The sequence below is a fragment of the Hemitrygon akajei genome, chromosome 9 (genome assembly GCF_048418815.1).
Source record: "Hemitrygon akajei chromosome 9, sHemAka1.3, whole genome shotgun sequence".
NCBI classification, from domain to species: Eukaryota; Metazoa; Chordata; class Chondrichthyes; order Myliobatiformes; family Dasyatidae; genus Hemitrygon; species Hemitrygon akajei.
Genome location: NC_133132.1, coordinates 172,668,897 through 172,691,351, shown reverse-complemented (window position 1 = coordinate 172,691,351; position 22,455 = coordinate 172,668,897). Strand labels below are relative to the sequence as shown.

General features: G+C 43.7%; 1 protein-coding gene across 8 annotated transcripts in view; it reads right to left on the bottom strand.

Annotated features, from left to right (window-relative positions):
- Positions 1-22,173, bottom strand: part of LOC140733757 (4-galactosyl-N-acetylglucosaminide 3-alpha-L-fucosyltransferase 9-like) — a 76,826-nt gene extending 54,653 nt beyond the window's left edge. For all 8 annotated transcript variants that reach the window (XR_012100343.1, XR_012100344.1, XM_073057494.1 and 5 more), the window contains exon 1: positions 21,908-22,173. The gene's annotated coding sequence lies outside the window, so the exon portion shown is untranslated. The remainder of the gene's footprint in view (positions 1-21,907) is intronic.
- Positions 22,174-22,455: the final 282 nt, after the last annotated feature.

Sequence of the window (22,455 nt, the reverse complement as noted above, 5' to 3'; positions counted from 1 at the left end):
GAGCATGTTTTATGAGGAGAGGTCTTATCATCTTATACACCTCTCTCGAATTTCTAGAATGGAAATGGCTAATACAAGGGGGCATAATTTTAAATTTAATGTATTTGGAGGCAAGTGTAGGGGGGGATGTCAGAAGTAGTTTCCCTTTGACACAGGGAGTGCTGAGTGTAGCGGATGTGCTCCCAGTGGTAGAGACAGATAATTTAGGGACATTTTACAGACATCCAGAGGCATGAGAGAGGAGTTCGTCAGAATTAATTGGTAAAGAACACTGGCAGGGATGATGGCAGAGCAGCAATGGCTAGCATTTCTGGAAGCAATTCTGAAGGTACAGGATATATACATCTCAAAGAGGAAGATGTATTCTAAAAAGAAGATGACACAACTGTGGCTAACTAGAGAAGTGAAAGCCAACATAAAAGCCAAAGAGAGTGCATATAATAGAGCAAAAGTTAGTGGGAAGTTAGAGGACTGGGAAGTTTTTAAAAACCAGCAAAAGGCAACTAAAAAAGTCATGAAGATGGAAAAGATGGACAGGAAAGTATGCTAGCTAATAACATTAAAGAAGACACCAGAAGTTTCTTCAGATACATAAAGTTTAAAAGAGAGATGAGAGTAGATATCAGGCTGCTGGAAAATGATGTGGGAGAGGTAGTAATAGGGGACAATGAAAAGGTGGATACACTGAACAAGTATTTTACATTGGACTTCACTCTGGAAGACACGAGTAGTGTGGTGGAAGTTCTAGGTGTCATGGGTCATGAAGTGCGTGAAGTTACTACAACTAGAAGGTTTTTGGGAAACTGAAAGGTCTGAAGGTAGATAGGTCATCTAGCTGGATGGTACACCCCAGAGTTCTGAAGGAGGTGGCTGAAGAGATCGCGGAGGCATTAGCAATGACCTTGCAAGAATCACTAGATTCTGGAATGCTTCTAAAAGACTGGAAAATTGCAAATGTCACTCCACTCTTCAAGAAGGGAGAGAGGCAGAAAAAAGGAAACTGTGGGCCAGTTGGTCTGACCTCAGTAGTTGGGAAAATGTTGAGATGTTGGAGTCAATTATTAAGGATGAGGTCTCAGGGTATTTGGAGGCACATGATAAAATAGGCTGTAGTAAGCATGGCTTCCTCAGGGAAAATCTTGCCTTAAATCTCTGTTGGAATTCTTTGAAGAACTAACAAGCAGGATAGACAAAGGAGAATCTGTTGACGTGTACTTGGATTTTCAGAAGGCTTTCGACAACGTGCCACACGAGGCTGCTTAACAAACAATGGGCCCATGATATCTCAGGAAAGATTCTAGCATAGATAAAGCAGTGGCTGATTGGCAGCAGGCAAAGAGTGGAAATGAAGGGAACCTTTTTTGGCTGGCTGGTGGTGACTAGTGGTGTCCCACGGTGGTCTGTGTTGGGACCAATTCTTTTTACATTATATGTCCATGATTTGTATGATGGAATGATGGCTTTGTTGCAAAGTTTGCAGACGATATGAAGATAGTTGGAGGAGCAGGTAGTTTTGAAGAAGTAGAGAGGCTACAGAAGGACTTAGACAGATTAGGAGAATGTTCAAGGAAAATGAAGATTGGATACAATATGGTCATGCACTCTGGTAGAAGAAATGAAAGGGCTGATGCTTTTCGAAATGGGAAGAAAATACACAAAGGGACTTGGAAGTCCTTGTGCAGGATTTGCAGTTTGACTCTGTGGTGAGCAAAAGGTAAATACAATGATAGCATTCATTTCAGGAGGACTAGAATATCAAAGCAAGGATGTGATGTTGAAACTTTATAAAGCACTGGTGAGACCTCACTTGGTGTATTGTGAGCAGGTTTGGGCCACTTAGAAAGGATGTGTTGAACTGGAGAGGCTTCAGAGGAGGTACACAAAACTGATTGCAAGATAGAATGGCTTGTCATAGGAATGGTGTTTGATAGCTTTGGGTCTGTATTCAAGAGAAATCAGAAGAATTGAAACCTATTGAATGGTGAAAGGCTTTGATAGAACGGATGTGGAAAGGATGTTTCCTGTGGTGAGAGAGTCTACAACCACAGGACACAGCCTCAGAACACAGATGAGAAGGAATTGTTTTTTCCAGAGAGTGGGCAAAGAAATGGCAGATGGGATGCAATGTTTGGAAATGTATGGTCATACACTCTGGTAGAAGAAATGTAAGGGTTGCCAATGATGAAATGACAGAGCAGATGTGATGGGCTAAATGGCTTAATTCTGCTTTTATATCTTATGGTCTTATGGTTATAGTCTTAGCTAGGCATGTGGATAGAAAAATGGAGGGTTATGTGGGAGGGAAAAATTAGATTGAACTTGGATCAGTACAATATCATTGTCTATATGGACTTCAGTAAGGCCTTTGACAAAGTTCCACACGGAAGGTTAGTTAGGAAGGTTCAATTGTTAGGTATTAATATTGAAGTAGTAAAATGGATTCAACAGTGGCTAGATGGGAGATGCCAGAGAGTAGTGGTTGATAACTGTTTGTCGGGTTGGAGGCCGGTGACTAGTGGTGTGCCTCAGGGATCTGTACTGGGTCCAATGTTGTTTGTCATATACATTAATGATCTGGATGATGGTGTGGCAAATTGGATTAGTAAGTATTCAGATGATACTAAGGTAGGTGGCGTTGTGGATAATGAAGTAGGTTTTCAAAGCTTGCAGAGAGATTTAGGCCAGTTAGAAGAGTGGGCTGAATGATGGCAGATGGAGTTTAATGCTGATAAGTGTGAGGTGCTACATTTTGGTAGGAATAATCCAAATAAGACATACATGGTAAATGGTAGGGCATTGAAGAATGCAGTAGAACAGAGTGATCTAGGAATAATGGTGCATAGCTCCCTGAAGCTGGAATCTCATGTGGATAGGGTGGTGAAGAAAGCTTTTGGTATGCTGGACTTTATAAATCAGAGCATTGAGTATAGGAGTTGGGATGTAATGTTAAAATTGTACAAGGCATTGGTAAGGCTGAATTTGGAATATTGTGTACAGTTCTGGTCACCGAATTATAGGAAAGATGTCAACAAAATAGAGAGAGTACAGAGAAGATTTACTAGAATGATACCTGGGTTTCAGCACCTAAGTTACAGGGAAAGGTTGAACAAGTTAGGTCTTTATTCTTTGGAGCGTAGAAGGTTGAGGGGGGTCTTGATAGAGGTATTTAAAATTATGAGGGCGAGTTGACGTGGATAGGCTTTTTCCATTGAGAGTAGGGGAGATTCAAACAAGAGGACATGAGTTGAGAGTTAGGGGGCAAAAGTTTAGGGGTAACACGAGGGGGAATTTCTTTACTCAGAGAGTGGTAGCTGTGTGGAATGAGCTTCCAGTAGAAGTGGTAGAGGCAGGTTCAGTATTGTCATTTAAAGTAAAATTGGATAGGTATATGGACAGGAAAGGAATGGAGAGTTATAAGCTGAGTGGGGGTCAGTGGGACTAGCTGAGAGTAAGCATTCGGCACGGATTAGAAGGGCTGGGATGGCCTGTTTCCGTGCTGTAATTGTTATATGGTTGTATGGTTAATATCGTGGGCTGAAGGGCCTGTATTGTGCTGTTCTGTTCTGTATTCCTTTCTTGCAGGAATGGGAATGAGAGAAAAGGAAGAGCTCCCTTCACAAAATGGAGAATCACAAAGATCCAGAAGTGTGGCTTCACCCAGGTTTTACTTTTTTCTGTAATATGAGTAATATGGTAATATGCAACTGAGCAAGAATTGTCAGGAAATGTAGCTGACCCAAATACAGAGCAGTGGAAACGATTTAATGATGAGCGATAACTTTAATAGCAAACTAAAAAATAACAAGCCTCAAGGGGACACTAAACAAGAGAAAATAGATATTTAACACAAGATAAAAATGTAGCTAAAGGCTAGCAGCAACTGTTTGGGGCTGGCTGGTTCCGAGAGTCAACAAGAACTGTACAGGTACATACAAGTTGGGTTTAAATAGACTGCAGGTGATGAATTGGAAATAAGTGGCAGGTGACTCCTCTTACTGGATGGAGACTGGGAGGTGCTTGCCTCTACAGGCTGACTGACCCACCCCCTCCCCCTTCAGTCCTATGGCTGACATCTGACAGCCAGGTGATGATCTGGATGGGTCCGGTGGAATTCCTTGATGAGTGCTGGATCCAAGATGAAACCAGCCAGCACCCAAGAACTCTGCTCCAACCTGTACAATCTGAATCCATCAACTGGTGAGCCATGTACACCGGACCACCCTTCCATCATCCTTGGTTCCAGAGGTGTAGGCTCAGGTGGGTTGAGTGGTTCATGGACAACGGCCGTAAGGCAAGACACATGCTAAGTGTGATCCTGAGGGATGGTGATGGCTGGTGATGGTAAGTGACTGTGTTGATGCAATGGATAAATTTGAAGGGACCAATTAACCGTGGTGAGAGCTCATGAGAGCCAGTACGTTTCTACGTCCATGGTTATGTCTTGGGGTGAAAGGACGTAACCCAGAAAGAAACTTACTGTGGTGTGGAATTGGCATTTTTCCAACTCTCAATGTGGTTCATTTTCGAGAAGACGCTTAATGACTTGGTCTTGGTGGTCTTTGGAAAAGATGAGAATATCGTCAAAGATGAATACATATCTGTGTAGCATGTCTCAGAGGATGTTGTTGATGAAGGCTTGTAAAATGGCTGGACTACTGGAAAGTCCAAAAGTATTTGTAGTGGCCAGTGGGTGTTATGAACTCCGTCCTCCACTCATTCCTTGGCAGATGTGGATCAGGTCGTACACACACCATATCTCCAGTTTGGTGAAGATCTGGGCTCCATGGAATGGTTTGAATGCACTATCCCTCAAGGGGGAAGGGTAGCATTTGTAATGGTTATTTTGTTGTATCCATGGTGGACAATGCAGGGACTGAGACACCCACCTTTCTTCTTGGCAAAGAAGAATTGTGCACCATCTAGGAACTGGAATGGTAAAATGAAGCCATGCTGTGGCACTTTGGTGATGTTCATGGCTTGGATCTCCAGAGGAGACTGGGAGACAGGAATGGTACCTGGGAGGAGCTTGATTGCACAGTCGTGTAATCTGTGAGATGGAAAGGTGCCGGCTTCCTTTTTACTGAAGGCGATGGCTAAGTTGTGGTATTCCAGAGGGAGTTTGGTGAGTCAAGGGTTTCCTCCATTTCTACAGATGTATGGGGTAAAGTCAGATGTGGCCACAGGCAGATGGTTTGGCAGGGGCATCCCTAACTCGGGAGTGAACCAGATGACCAGGCGAAATGAGGGGCGTGAGTGGAGAGCCAGGGATAACCCAAGATGAGAGGTGTGTTGGGTACGTCAATCAGGAGGAAATGAATGGATTCGTGCTGCTCTCCAAAGCTCAAGTGCACAGGCCGTGTGTATGCTGTGACCATCCAAGACCCCAACAGACATCCATCGATTGCTTTGATGCAGGAGGGCTGAGAGGTAGGCTCAGTAGGGAGTCCAAGCTGCATACACAGAGTCTTGTCCAGAAAGTTGCCTGCTGCACCGGCATCCACCAGAACCTCCGGAATGTGTAGAATCATTAGGGTGTGGATAAGCACAGAGAGAGTGGTGCTGGTACGAGAGGCCGGTGGGGGGTTGCCAGGTAGAAGGACCTTCACTTCTACCTGGTGGTGCTGCTTTCGAGATGCAGTGGGCATTTGAACATGGGTGATCAGGGGCTCGGCAGTAAGTAAACATATTGTTCTTCCAGTGGCAATCATGCTCTTGGGGGAGAACAGCATGAGTTCCAGAGGGGGCTTTGTTGATGAGGATCCTGCAGCCTGAAACAGTTCTGGGAACAGAACTAGGATTCCAGCTGATCACCTGGACAGTCATTCTCTAAGATGCTTGTCAATTCAGAGGGCCAGGATGATGAGGCTTTCGAGGTTGGTAGGCATTTCCCGAGCACTTCTCAAGAGGCCATGATGGTATTAGGCCAGCAGCGATTCTGAATTCCAGCCCCACATCGCCACAAGGGTCATGAATTCCATGGTTTAATCCAGCACCAAGTGTGACTCTTGATGCAGTCCAAGTACCCGATCTACTGCCCCCCACACCCTTTCTGCTTCCCAGGTGGCTGAAAACAGGGTATATCCACAGCCGACAAGTCGGGTCAGTACTGAGGGGAGGGAAGCCAGTCCAGGAGCCTGATGGTGGTAGGCCACAGACACACTGCCAGTTTCAGGTGATGAGTGAGAAACGAATGGCAGGAGACTCCTCTTCACTGGCGGAGACCAGGAGGTGTCTGCCTGTGCAGACCTGACAAAAACAAGAATTATTTTCAAAACGTCTTCATCTCTTGAGAGAGGGCAGATATATGAGCAGGGATTGTTCAAGAAATAAATTCTTTAACTGTCAATAACGTATAAAAATTGCCACAAATTTGGGAATTGAAATAAAGGGACTCCTGTATATGAGAAGAGAAATGTGTATCCATATAAATATTTTATATGGTAATGATAAACTCAGGACGTTTTTCAGAAGCTCAGAAGACAGAAAATATACTTCTCTGCAGAGAGAATTTAACAATTGTGTGGTTCAGTTGTTTGAGGAGAAACAGCTGATTAGATTTGAATGTAGGACAATGCGCAGAGAAGCAGGTAGCAGTAATTTATCTGTTTGTGACAGGCTGCCTCTGACAGAGGCTGAGAGAGAGAAATCATCAGTCAAATGTACAGGAATAATGGAATCCTGAGCACTTTTATACCTGAATAACTCCCAGGATCTTTATCAGTTGAGATTCTACATCAAATCACATGAAGGGTAACGACTGATGGCCCTTGTCCCATGTCCTCACCTTCAACTGGCCAGGAAGTCTCGGAACACAAGACCAAGAAAAATCAATTTAAAATTGGAGCGACATCACACTTCTGGATCGTTCTGGACACATTTGGGGAACTCTCCTTGCTCTCTCTTTCCCATTCCTAACACACAGGAAGAGAATTAGGCCAAGTCTTCTTGGCTCGATCATGGCTGATTTTAGTTTTCCCTCTCATTCTCCTGATTACTCCCAGCAATCTTTCCATGTTAGGCATGGATGCCAGCATGGAGCCAGTGAACAACACAACCAATGGCGATGTCCTTCAGACAAAGCACAAAACTACTTCTTTTCTGAAACAGAATCAGGTTTAACATCACAGGTATATGTCGTGAAATTTGCTAACTGTATGGCAGCAGTACAATGAAATACATGATAAATTAAAATGGAGAAAAAATCTGAATTACAGTATATATGCATTAAATAGTTAAATTGATTAGTGCAAAAACAGAAATAAAAAAGTAGTGAGGTAGTGTTCATGGGTTCAATGTCCATTGAGGAATCAGATGGCAGACGGGAAGAAGCAGTTCCTGAATCGCTGAGTGTGTGCCTTCAGGCTTCTGTACCTCCTCCCTGATGGTTACAGTGAGAAGAGGGTATATACTAAGCAGTGGGGATCCTTAATGATGGATATCCCCTCCTGAAGCTCTGCTCCTTGAAGATGTTTTGGATACTTCGGAGGCTAGTACCCATGATGCAGCTGACTAATTTTACAAGTTCCTGCAACTTACTTCGGTCCTGTATCATACCAGCCAGTAATGCAGCCAGTCAGAATGCTCTCCACAGTATATTTATAGAAGTTTTCGAGTGTTGTAGTTGACAAACCTAATCTCCTCAAACTCCTAATGAAATATAGCCACTGTTTTGCCTTCTTTATAGCTGCATCGATATGGTGGGTCCACGTTAGGTCCAGAGATATTGACACCCAGGAACTTGAAATTTCTCACTCTCTCCACCTCTCATCCCCCTACGAGGATTGGTTTGTGTTTCATCATCCTACCCTTTCTGAAGTCCACAATCAGCCCTTTGGTCTCGCTGACACTGAGTGCAAAGTTATTGCTGTGTCACCACTTCCCAAACTGGTATATCTCACTCCTGTATGCCCTCTCATCTCCATCGAAGATTCTGCCAACAATGGTTGTATCATCAGCAAATTTATAGATGGTGTTTATGCTACGAGGGGTGATTGATCAGTTCATGGCCTAAGGTAGAAGGAGTCAATTTTAGAAAACCTAGCACATTTATTTTTTAACATAGTCCCCTCCTACATGAACACACTTAGTCCAGCTGTCGCGGAGCATACGGATCCCTTCTTTGTAGAAGTGGTCCACAGCAGGGGTGATTGATAAGTTCATGGCCTAAGGTAGAAGGAGGTTAGCTATACAGCTCTCATTACATGCATGTGCAGTTCAACTCTTTGAGTGAAAGTGCAGTAAGTTTGAAATTAATAACTCATCTCCTTCTACCTTAGGCCATGAACTTATCAATCACCCCATGCTGTGGACCACTTCTGGAGGTCCAAGATGTTGACTTCTACAAAGAAGGGAAAATAAATGTGCTAGGTTTTCTAAAATTGACTCCTTCTACCTTAAGCCATGAACTTGTCAATCACCCCTCGTATACTTCTTTCAAATATGACTCTATGTGTGTGATTGGAACCTCTGAATTACATTTCCATGGTGTTTTGGGGGCTGATTGAGCAACCTGGTGCTTTGCTGCCTCCGAGGGAGTTCAGTGAGGTTGGGAGTTCAGTGAGGTTGGGAGCTCAGTGAGGTTGGGAGCTCAGTGAGGTTGGGAGTTCAGTGAGGGTGGGAGCTCAGTGAGGTTGGGAGATCAGTGAGGTTGGGAGTTCAGTGAGGTTGGGAGTTCAGTGAGGTTGGGAGCTCAGTGAGGTTGGGAGCTCAGTGAGGTTGGGAGTTCAGTGAGGTTGGGAGCTCAGTGAGGTTGGGAGTTCAGAGAGGTTGGGAGTTCAGTGAGGGTGGGAGCTCAGTGAGGTTGGGAGTTCAGTGAGGTTGGGAGCTCAGTGAGGTTGGGAGTTCAGTGAGGGTGGGAGCTCAGTGAGGTTGGGAGATCAGTGAGGTTGGGAGTTCAGTGAGGTTGGGAGCTCAGTGAGGTTGGGAGTTCAGTGAGGGTGGGAGCTCAGTGAGGTTGGGAGCTCAGTGAGGTTGGGAGTTCAGTGAGGTTGGGAGTTCAGTGAGGTTGGGAGCTCAGTGAGGTTGGGAGTTCAGTGAGGTTGGGAGCTCAGTGAGGTTGGGAGTTCAGAGAGGTTGGGAGTTCAGAGAGGTTGGGAGTTCAGAGAGGTTGGGAGCTCAGTGAGGTTGGGAGCTCAGTGAGGTTGGGAGTTCAGTGAGGTTGGGAGTTCAGTGAGGTTGGGACAGAGTGTTCGGCCTGGCGGCCTGGAAGCCCAGAGACAGAGTGTGAGCCCATGATCAACTCCGTTGCTTCTCTCCGACTGAGACGTTGAGCAAGATTGAAGTCGATGAGGACAAGAGTGGAGTGGAGGTCAGGCAGGTGTTTGGCCTTGACCGGTCTTGCTCTTCCTCAGCTAATTACTGTCCGAGGGAAGTGAAGGAGCCTTGGGTTCCACATTGCAAGGTTTGACTGGTGAGGTTCATGGCTGTGGACTTGTTTTTTCAGGGACTTAGATGTTCATGCTGCATGTGTTTCTGGATTCTCTTTTTTTGCTGAATGTTTAGCAGTTTCATCGAAGCAGACTGGGCCACTTTGGCAAAGGCTGTCTCTGTTACCGGCACTGGCTAGCGGTGCAGTGCTGAACTGAACTAAATTCAATACTCCTGGTCTCCTGGTTTGATGTTTCGATTTCTATGTGAAACCCCCTGGTTTCATTAGCTGTGTAAGACTAGGGAAGACATACACCGGTCCTGCCAAACTAGAGAGATTGAGCCAGCTCTCCCACCCCAAACTCAGTTTGTGTGCATGCTGTGTAATTTGCAATCCTGTTACAACTCGGTGCCAAGGAACAGCAGACAGCACATTGTATACGATTGAAGGAATTACATTTATGAATCTTCACAAGAGTGTCAGTAAAGAAAAGAAATAAATAAAAAAGGATCCATTATATTTAAACAGACAAATGTGCACCAGTTGGAGATCAATTCATGGATCCTCAGTCAATCTCGCCGTCCGGCTCTGTCGAATCACGGTCTCCCCACCGGGTCATATTCTATGTCCCGTTCACTCCAGCATCTTCTCTCTCCATCTCACACTGAACAAAAGCCCCAGCTCACACTCCAAAGCATCCATTATCTCTAACCATAGCCCAAACACTGCTTCCACAGAACGACCATTACATCAGCAGCAAAACCATTCCCAGGTGCTCCACTCGTGCTGTTCGCTTGCTCTTTGCCGTTTGCGTGATTTGTTCTTTTCTTTGCGTGTACAGCATTTGATGTTTTCATTGAACAAGTTCCATGATTTTCTTGTTTCATGGCTACCTGTGGGTTGATGAATCTGAGAGATGTATTGTGTATACATACTTTGACAGTAAATCCAATTTGACTCTTCTGAGGTGAGGAAAGGGGATTCAGGAATCGGGGTACTCAGTTTGTCCAGGAGCGCTGAATCAGAGCTGCTGATGCTTCTGTTGGGAAGATAATCGTCGCAAAGCCAGACTATACAGTGGCAGTTTGTCTCAAAGTACGAGGAAAAACACAAAATGAAGATTTAAGTATCAGCGATGACACAAACTTACAAATGGACCTCTTATACGATATGATGGGACTCTCTAGCTCCCAAGTACCTCATTATAACCATATAACAATTACAGCACGGAAACAGGCCATCTCGGCCCTTCTAGTCCGTGCCGAACATTTACTCTCACCTAGTCCCACTGGCCCACACTCAGCCCATAACCCTCCATTCCTTTCCTGTCCATATACCTATCCAATTTTACTTTAAATGACAATATTGAACCTGCTTCTACCACTTCTACTGGAAGCTCGTTCCACACAGCTACCACTCTCTGAGTGAAGAAATTCCCCCTCATGCTACCCTTAAACTTTTGCCCCCTAGCTCTCAACTCATGTCCTCTTGTTTGAATCTCCTCTACTCTCAGTGGAAAAAGCCTATCCATGTCAACTCTATCTATCCCCTTCATAATTTAAAATATCTCTGTCAAGTCCCCGCTCAACCTTCTACACTCCAAAGAACAAAGACCTAACTTGTTCAATCTTTCCCTGTAACTCAGGTGCTGAAACCCAGGTAACATTCTAGTAAATCTTCTCTGTACTCTCTCTATTTTGTTGACATCTTTCCTATAACTCGGTGACCAGAACTGTACACAATACTCCAAATTCGGCCTTAGCAATGCCTTGTACAATTTTAACATTACATCCCAACTCCTGTACTCAATTCTCTGACTTATGAAGGCCAACATACCAAAAGCTTTCTTCACCACCCTATCCACATGAGAGTCCACCTTCAGGGAACTATGCACCATTATTCCTAGGTCACTCTGTTCTACTGCATTCTTCAATGCCCTACCATTTACCATGTATGTCTTATTTGGATTATTCCTACCAAAATGTAGCACCTCACACTTATCAGCATTAAACTCCATCTGCCATCATTCAGCCCACTCTTCTAACTGGCCTAAATCTCTCTGCAAGCTTTGAAAACCTACTTCATTATCCACAACGCCACCTGCCTTTGTATCATCTGCATACTTACTAATCCAATTTATCACCCCATCATCCAGATCATTAATATATATGACAAACAACATTGGACCCAGTACAGATCCCTGAGGCACACCACTAGTCACCGGCCTCCAACCCGACAAACAGTTATCCACCACTACTCTCTGGCATCTCCCATCGAGCCACCGTTGAAACCATTTTACTACTTCAATATTAATACCTAATGATTGAACCTTCCTAACTAACCTTCTGTGCGGAACCTTGTCAAAGGCCTTACTGAAGTCCATATAGACAACATGATGTTGTTTGTTGTCTGATGTTATGATGTTGCAACTTATTATTTACCTGCACTTGTACTTTCTCAATATCTACTACACTTTATTCTGCACTGTTATTGTATCTCAATGCATTGTGTCATGATTTAGACCATAAGACCATGAGATATCGGAGCAGAAGCAGGCCATTCCCCCCATCTCCATTCGAAAAGGACTCCCCTCTATTCTGAGGCAGTATCCTCTGCTCTTAAGACTCTTCGATAGGGTTCAATGAGGTCACCCCTCATTCTTCTGAATTCCAGTGAATACGAGGCCAGAGCCATCAAATGCTCTTCCTATGACAAGCCATTCAATCCTGGAATCGTTTTTGTGAACCTCTCCAATGAGATAAGGGGCCCAGAACTATTCACAATACTCCAAGTGCTTTATAAAGTCTCCAAAGTAACTCCTAGCTTTTATATTCCAGTCCTTTTGAAGTGAATGCCAACATCACACTTGCCTGATCTGTATGCAAAACAAGGTTTTCACTTTTCACTGCATGTGGCAAAAATAAACCAATTCCATTATCAAATATATCACAACCATTGATGCTAAAAAAAAACAAAATCTAAATAAGGGTTAAAATCAATAATAAAGCAATTCATATGAATATTAACACAGTTAGAAACTGCTTCATTATGGGAAGGTGCATGCATTACCAAAGGTTGAGGAGATGGTATTTAGCTAGAAGCAAATTAAAACTGAGGACATTCTGTGCAAGACCTTGGTAAACTGTGTCCCGATTGAGATTCTATCATTCAACTGCACACCAGGAGCCATTTAGAATGGACAATTAAACTCATAACCTACATCGCTCTGGAAAGTGGGAGGAAACCCATGAGGTCCCTTGTAAACCATGGGAACCCCACTCATCAATGTTAAATCTGGGTCTCTGGTGCTGCAATATGTGGGTGAGATAATGTTACTCACCCCAACACTGAACTGCTTCCTCAGTCTCTGGACTGACGCTACAATTCATGTTCTCTATTGCTTGCTTGCTTGTTTGTTTGTTTGTTTATTTATTTATTTATGCTCTTCATTTGTGTGTGTGTGTATGTGTGTCCATCTTTATTGTGTAGTTTTTCATTGATTCTATTGCGCTTCCTTGTAATTACAGTGAATGCCCACAACAAAATGAATCTCAGGGGTGTATATAGTGACATACACATATGTACTTCAATAATAAATTTACTTTGAATTTTAAACTATTCCACAGTGCAGCCCAACTTAGCTGAAAACCATGTCCATGATTCTCTCTCCTCTCCTACCAGATTCCTTCCTCTCCAGCCCTTTCCCTTTCCCATCCACTTGGCCTCACCTATCCTCCTCCCCTCCCCCACCTTTTTATTCTGGCTTCTTCCCTCTTTCTTTCCAGTTCTGATCAGAATTGGAATCAGCTTTATATCACCAACATTTGTCATGAAATTTGTTAACTTAGCAGCAATACTTAATATAGAAGGGAAAAAAAATAAAATAAATAATGACTCTATGTATGCCTGACATGAAAAGGTTGCAGGGAGAAGGCAGGAGAATGAGAGGGAAAAATAAAATAGGCCACAATTGAATGGCCAAATTCTTTTCCTGTGTGTTAGGAATGGGAAAGAGAGAGAAAGGAGAGTTCCCCAAATGTGTCAAGAACGATCCGGAAGTGTGATGTCGCTCCAGTTTTAAATTGATTTTTCTTGGTCTTGTGTTCCAAGACTTCCTGGCCAGTTGAAAGTGAGGACATGGGTCAAGGGCCATCAGTCATTACCCTTCATGCAATTTGATGTAGAATCTCAACTGATAAAGATCCTGGGAGTTCTTCAGGTATAAAAGTGCTCAGGATTCCATTATTCCTGTACATTTGACTGATGATTCCTCTCTCTCTCAGCCTCTGTCAGGGGCAACCTGTCACTAACAGATAAATTACTGCTACCTGCTTCTCTGCGCATTGTCCTACATTCAAATCTAATCAGCTGTTTCTCCTCAAACAACTGAACCACACAATTGTTAAATTCTCTCTGCAGAGAAGTATATTTTCTGTCTTCTCAGCTTCTGAAAAACCTTCCTGAGTTTATCATTACCATATAAAATATTTATATGGATACACATTTCTCTTCTCATATACAGGAGTCCCTTTATTTCAATTTCCACGTTTGTGGCAATTTTTACACGTTATTGACAGTTAAGGAATTTATTTCTTGAACAATCCCTGCTCATATATCTGCCCTCTCCCAATAGGTGAGGAAATTTTGAAAATAATTAATTCTTTCTTACTAACACAAGAGACTCTGCAGATGCTGGAAATCCAGAGCAACACACACAAAATGCTGGATGCTGGAGGAACTCTAAGGAGAGAAATAAACAGTCAATGATGAGAGCCTTCATCGGGCTTGGAAAGGATGGGGGAAGAAGCCAGAATAAGAAGGTGGGAGGAGGAGATGGAGGACAAACAGGCAAATGATAGGTGAGACCAGGTAAGAGGGCAGCCGGGTGGGGAGAGGGAAATTGAAGTACAAAGCTGGGAGGTGATAGGTAGATGAGGTAAAGGAGAGAAGAAGTAATCTAATAGGTGAGGAGAGTGGACCATGGGCGAAAGGGAAGGAGGAGAGGCACCAGAGGGTGGTGTGAGGGAAAAAGAAGGGGTGAGAGGGGAATCAATGAGGAAAGGAAAGGAAAAGAAGAGGAGGGAAAGAAGGGAAAAGTTACTGGATGTTAGAGGGATTGATGCTCACACCATCGGTCTGGATGCTACAGCGAAGGAAATGAGGTGTTGGTCCTCCAACCTGTGATGGCTTCATTGTGGCAGGCGAGGAGGTCATGGATCAACATGTCAGAATGGGAATGGGGAGTGCCATTAGCTGCCCTGTTAAAATTTTAATTTAAAAACTAAATTCTTGCTTAGTTGCTCCTCCTATTGATCATGGTAATAAAAAACAGTTTAAAAACTGAGCAATATCATACTTCTGGAATCTTGTATACTCACCATTTTGTGAAGGGAGCTCTTCTTTTCCTCCCTTTCCTATTCCTGCAAGGCTGGAGTAGATGCTGGGAAGTAAGAAATGCATTTTCTGCATGCTCCGGTTTCCTCTCACATTCCAAACAGAACAGAACTTATTGAGATTGTGGTGCTACCCCAGTCCATGAAAAACAGATATTTATAATGCATACGGTACCACTTAATTAGAATAATCCCATATTTACATGCAACACGTGACTTCGATAGTTCATAACACTCAAAGTCCAACGGCAAGCCAGGGTGTAGCAATATTCAGCTGCTCAACAGGCCTCGGGAAGAAGCTGTTTTTCAGTCGCACTGTCTTGGCTAAGGTGTTTCTGTGTCTCCTACCAAATGGCAGCAGATTGAACGGACAGTTTCCGGGATGGGATGAGGCTTTAATGATATCACGAGCACTCCGTAGGCAGCGATAGTCTCTAAGTCCAGTAGTTGAGTCTCAGTGATGTACGGAGACTTCCCAATCACCCACTGGAGTGCTTTGTGATCTGTCTTGCTGCAGCTAGAGTCCCACTGTCATTCCGTATGTCAGTATGCTCTCCATCACACATCGATCAAGGTTGGCCAGCAATTCTTGAGGCAGATTAACTTTCCTTAAGCACCTCAGGTAGTATAGTTGCTGTTGTCCAAAGACACTCAGGTTAGGGTTAATAAACCATGGGTGTGCTATGCTGGTGCCAGAAGCATGGTAACACTTGCGGGCTGCCCCAACACATCTTCGGACTGTGTTGGTCATTGAGACAAACTGATGCATTTCACTGCATATTTCAATGTTTCAAAATACCTGCAACAAACATAACTAATATTGTCAGGCCTGCACAGGCAGGCACTTGACCGTCCCCTCCTAGCTAACAGGAGTCACCTGCCACTCATTTCTTACTTATCACCTGCAGCCTGTTTGAACCCAGCTCTCAGCCACAATCCTTTGCTCACCCATTGAACCAGCCAGCCTCATTCAGTTGCTCCAAGCCTTTACTTGTCTCGTTGCCTCATCATGTTGAGTACCATCTGTTCTCTCATGTTGTGGCCCTTCAGAGCTTGTTATTTTGAAGTTTATTAGTAAAGTGATTGCTCACTACTAAATCGCCTCTACTGCTCTGCCTTTGGCTCAAGCCTCCCCTACATTTCCTAACAAATATTAAATCTTAACTGTATGGCAAATTTCCCTGTGATCCTCTCTGTCTTAAGGTGAACAATCTGGCATCTATGACCTCTATATCTTCTTATCTGTGTTACTTTGCGGTGAAGAATAACCACACCCTCCTCAATACTCCAATGAGGGAGCCAGGGTCGGATGTCCTTCATGCTTTAATAATACTGAATTGAGTGAGCAATGATATAAATATAATTAGCATATTAATTGGCCTAGCCATTGGACTTCTACTGGCCCCAGGGATCATCTCAGCTCATTGAAAAAGTACAGGTTTAAGACCATAAGATATAAGAGCAGAGCTAGGCCAATCGAGCCTTTGCCATTCAAGTTCAATGTTATTGTGATCCAACGGTACACATGTATATCACCAAACGTGACAATGTTCCCCCAGACCAAGGCGTACTACACAGTATCTATAACCCACACACATAACACATAATGTAATATTACCACCAATAAATTAACAAATACTGAGGTGCGTAAATGATACAATTTAAAAAGTAACCAGTATAACGCTACTGGCACGTAATACAGGACCTGTGTGGCGGCAGGGAGTTCAGTAGACTCACAGCCTGGGGGAAGAAGCTGTTTCCCATCCTAACAGTTTGTGTCCAAGTGCTACGGTACCTTCTGCCTAATGGTAGGGGTTAGAGATTGCTGGACGGATGGGACAGATCACCGGCTGATCATAAATTCATCACAGTTGATATACTATCCCTATCAACCCCATTCTCCTGCCTTCTCCCCATAACCTTTGATGTCCTGACTCATCAAGGATCTATCAACCTCTGCTTTAAATATGCCCAATGACTTGGCCCCACAGTCATCAGCTTTTGATATTTATTACTATCCTCCTTATCATTTACTACATTTGGAGTACTGTGTCCAGTTTTGGTCAACTTCCTAGAGAAAATATGTAAATAAGACTAAAAGAGTGCAGAGAAAATTTACAAAAATGTTGCTGGGACTTGAGGACCTGAGTTATAGAGAAAGGTTGAATAGGACAGGACTTTATTCCCTCGAACATAGAAGACTGAGCAAAGATTTGATAGGGATATACAAAATTATGAGGGGTATAGATAGAGTAAAAGCAAGCAGGCTTTTTCCATTGAGGTTGGGTTAGACTAGAACTAGAGGTCATGGGTTAAAGGTGAAGAGTGAAATGCTTAAGCGGAAACTGAGAGGGAACTTCTTCACTCAGAAGGTGGAGGGAGTATGGAACGAGCTACAAAAGCAATTGGTGGATGCAGGGTCGATTTCAAAATTTAAAAGAAAATTGAATAGGTATGTAGATGGTTGTGGTATGCAGGTCAACGGGACTAGGCAGATTAATGGGCCTTTTGACACCTTTATGCTCAAGTTTTAGAACAGGATTCTTCAGTGCTGTTTCCGTAACAGTTTTTCTGACCAGTCAGGGTTGCTAGCCCTGAGCTGAACTCACAGACTGATGGCTTGTCATATGAAGAGCATTTGATGGCTCTGGGCCTGTACTCACTGGAATTCAGAAGTGAGGGGTGACCTCATTGAAACCTATCAAATGATGTAAGGCCTTGATAGAGTGGATGTGGAAAGGATGTTTCTTCTTCTGGGAGAGTCTAAGAACAGAAGTCACAGCCTCAGCATAGAGGGGCATCCTTTTAGAACAGAGATGAAGAGGAATTTCTTTAGCCAGGGAGTGGAGCATCTGTGGAATTCATTGTCACAGGCAGCTGTGTGTGGTGAACTAGATATACCTGTCTGACTGCTCCTGTGGCTCCTCCCAAGACCCTGCTGACTGCTCCTGTGGCTCCTCCCACAGACCCCTGTATAAAGGCGACTGTGGCCTGCTGCTCTCCCTCATTTTCCCAGGATGTAGTGTTGTTCTTCAGTCAATAAAAGCCGATATCTCACTTCCTAAGTCTCGGCGTGAGTTATTGATGGTGCATCACTGTGGAGACCAAGTCTTTATGTACACTTAAGGCAGAGGTTGACAGATTCTTGACTGGTCAGAGCATGAAGGGATACAGGGAGAAGGCAGGAGCATGGTTCTGAGAGGGAAAATAGATCAGCCATGATGAAATGGCGGAGCAGACTCAATGGGCCAAATGGCCTAATTCTGCTCCTATATCTTATAGTCTTATGGTCTAAGACTACAAAATTATCAGCTGTGTTACAATGTTTGACTTAATATATTATGCTGAGCACTCTGCCTATAACCTTGCAGGGTTTGTTTTCTTGATGGACTACAAAATACCTTCTTAGAGCAGTTTTCTTGAACAAAGGATTGTTGTCCTACCACTCAAGTTGCACATCTATGGGTTTTAAGAGTCTCTGATTCACAGTTATTTAAACAAACAACAAAAAAGGATGCAGGACCGTTTAAACACAAGAGATTCTTCAAGTGCTGGAAATTTAGAGCAACACACATAAAATGCTGTAGGAACTGTGGTCAAGCGTTGTCTATGGAAAGGAATAAACAGTTAACATTTTGGGCTGAGATTCCTGATGAAATACCATGGCCTCATTCATAAGGCCAGTGATGTTGTGGGGGTGGAACTGGACTCTCTGATGGTGGTGTCTGAAAAGAGGATGCTGTCCAAGTTGCATGCCATCTTGGACAATGACTCCCACCCACTCCATAATGTACTGGTTAGGCACAGGAGTACATTCAGCCAGAGATTCATTCCACCGAGATGTAACACTGAGTGGCATAGGAAGTCATTCCTACCTGTGGCCATCAAACTTTACAACTCCTCCCTCGGAATGTCAGACACCCTGAGCCAATAGGCTGGTCCTAGACTTTATTTCCACTTGGCATGATTAACTTATTATTATTTAATTATTTATGGTTTTATATTGCTATATTTCTACACTATTCTTGGTTGGTGCAGCTGAAACGAAACCCAATTTCCCTCGGGATCAATAAAGTATGTCTGTCTGTCTGTCTGTCAAAACACAGACTCCTTATTCCTCTCTATTGATGTAGCCTGACCTGATGAGTTCCTCCAGCATTTTGTGCACTGTGGGAACGTTTACATTGGTTTATTATATAGAATTGGTGAAATAAATTTAAAGCAGGAGATTGGCAAAGTTGAACATCTAAAGGAGGGACGAACTGGGTAGACAGAGGTAAAAGTTAGCTACTTCAGAATTATCCAACAGATATTACCATAATAAAGTTACTCCAAGTAGCATATATTGGAAAGTTTTAAAATCGTGAGAAACCTGAATCCTAGGCTGAACACATATAACAGAGGTACCAATTTACATTCAACTCCCTCTCATCCCATGAGGGCCAACAAATCTCTTGCGTAATTTCAGAAAATCTCAAAATCTGCTCAATTAAAATATCAGTGAAGACTATGTGGTGTACAGATTATATAGTAGAATGGTAGGTCGGAAAGAAACCTTTGTTCTTCTTAGAAAACTATCTAATTGCAATTACACCTTGTATTCCCATGATCCTATTTATGCTATAATTAACACAGTGTGACATTCTCTATTGATCAGTCGTAGTGTCAACTACATAAACCAATCTATTCATCTTCCTATTTTTGAAGAAGTCTTTTTTCCTTCCAATCTTGTATGTTCAGTTCAAAGTTCAAAGTTCAAAGTAAATTTATTATCAAAGTACATATGTGCCACCATATACAATTCTGAGACTCATTTTCAATTCATACTCAATTAATCTATAGAATAGTAACCATAAGAGAATCAATGAAAGACCACAGTCAACAGGACAGACAAATAACCAATGTGCAAATGACAATAATCTGTTCAAATACAAATAGAAAGAAAATAAATAAATAAACAGACAATAAACATCGAGAACATGAGATGAAGAGTCCTTGAAAGAAAGTTCATAGGTTGTGGGAACAGTTCAGTGATTGTATGAGTGAAGTTGAGTGAAGTTATCCCCTCTGGTTCAAAAGCCTGATGGTTGAGGGGTAATAACTGTTCCTGAAGCTGGTGTTGTGAGTTGGTCCTGATGGCAGCGATGAGAAAAGAGCATGGCCGAGATGTTGTAAATGTCACGTCTTTGAATCAATACAATTTCTGGCACTCAACGAGATAATGTGTTAGTATTTTGCATTGTCTGTGCAGAACACACACACACACACACACACACGCACGCACGCACGCACGCACGCACGCACGCACGCACACACACACACACACACACACACACTCACACTCACTCACTCACACACACACACACACACACACACACACACACACACGCGCACATACACACACGCACACACACTCACACTCACTCACTCACACACACACACAGTGTAATAGCTCAAGTTGAGTATGATGATCTCCTAAGAGCTTGTCTATTCCTGGGTCCTCATCCTCAGGTGTCTGCAGAGATTGATCCACTTAATCAGGATGTTAGGGTGGATTTTCTTATTGGGGAATGCCTGTGCACGGCTTTGGTTAAGGTGGAGAGGCTGATGCAGAAGCAGCTACCACACGGTCCTGGACAGATTGGGCTCAGAATCCAGAGGCACGGTGTGTGAGATGACTGGGGACCCTTCACTGCTGCAGCCTTCCTCCAGCTCCACCGATGAGGTCGTGGTTGGATTGCTCTTTGTCTGGAACCTCCGGCTTGACCTTTCCGCCATGGGTGACCCTAAACTCCAGACCCCATTGCTCTTGGGATCTCAGGAACTCACAAGCTTCTGGGCCATGACAAGGCCACAGTCCTATGAGGCCACACACACACACACACACACACACACACACACACACACACACACACACACACACACACACACACACACACACACACACACACACACACACACACACACACACACACACACACACACACACACCCCTTGTGGCTAAACGGTGATTATTTGACAAAATGCCTAATTTTGGTCTTGGTTGGGAACGCAGCTCCCTCAGCTGACTTCTGCATTGTATATGTTGCACAGGGGCTGCTGAGGAAGTAAGGAATGGTTAACTTTAAGTCGGCGTTCCGTTGCGAATATGGCACTTGGCAATCAAGTCACGTCGCCGAAACTGCATTAACAAGTGAGCCCCACAGTTCTGAACGGGTTTCCTCGAAACGAGCTAAAAGAGCTGCGCGGATTGATTGTACAAGAGCAAGGCTAACAATTGCAAATGCATCCAACACAACAAACATCTATTGTGGAGCCGCTGCTTTGGAATAACCGGGGAATGTTGGAAGCGGATTACCGTGCGGGATTTGCCATGAATCACAGCCCACTTTGAAAGATGAATCGTTGATTGAACAGCGTCGTGAGTGTGGCCGCTCGCTACACCTCGACTGATCCCAACACAAAGATGGGTTCGCAACGTGATTGGTGGACGCACAATATTAGCTGACAAAGTTTTAATAGGCAGTCAAATGATATTTTGATTTTAAACAGCCTCGGGGTTTCTCAAGTCTCTGCAAGATTCCGTGGGTCATTTTTGGAGGTGGCGCTATCATTTCACGTCGACTTCGAAAGAATGATACTAAAAAAAAATCAAACCTATCCACATTCAGATACACAAAAGGTCATTTGAATTACATAGGGGCTGCTATATATTTTTAATTGTTATTTTTAATTCTACAATGTTCTATGTAAACCTTTTCAACATTCAAGCCTGTTTAATGGCTTTTCGCGTATACGAGTGTAAAGGAGACGAAATAATTGTTACTCCGGATTCGATCCAGTATATACAAAAACACACACTAAGCATAAAGAACACAATAATCATAAATAAATATAAATACATAAGATAGCTTATATAATGGGAAAATCTGTGAAAGGGTATTTGCAAACCGTGCGTTAACATGGATATTATGCAAGAACATACAGTTTTTTTCCCCATAAAATCATTAACACTGAAATGTTCTGCCAACATGAAAGAAACGAAACGATGCGGCGTTGCAGTCCCAGCGATGGACAATACCTGCAGGTGCAATTGGTGAATGAACCATACTTTTACAATGTACGAATCGCATTCGCGAGTACTCACAATTTCAGAATTGGATGCACGTCAGCCGAGGAAAAACAGGTCTGGCAGAGAATCCCATTTTAAGGAGGAGAACAGAAGGTCTCCTCTCCTTTGTGCCCCCCGGTATGCTTTGGAGCCGGCGTTTGCTGCGGGTATTTGACGGCAGGCTCCGCTTTCGCCACCGCAATGCCTTTGTTAGACAGGAAGTGGCGTCTTCGCGTTACTTTTCAGCGAAGTGGAAGCCGCAACGCTGTTCGCCCCAGCATCGCCCCCTCGCCACTCCGACCCCGGGGGCTGGGCACATTTACACGCCGTGGGCTAGACGCCAGGAGGGGGCATGTGATGACGGTATCCCCCCCACCCCCCATCGGCCGGATTGATACCCACCTCCTTCGGGTGTCCCGGGCACTGCGCTGCGACAGTCCGGGGTCTCGGCGTGAACACTCGGTCCCTAAGCGTCCAGTAAATGGTTTCAAGATCATTCAAGGTCACTTATTCAAGAAATATCATTTCCAGCACAGGTGTAAAGGTGAACGAAATAATTGTTACTCCGGGTCCGACGCAAGACA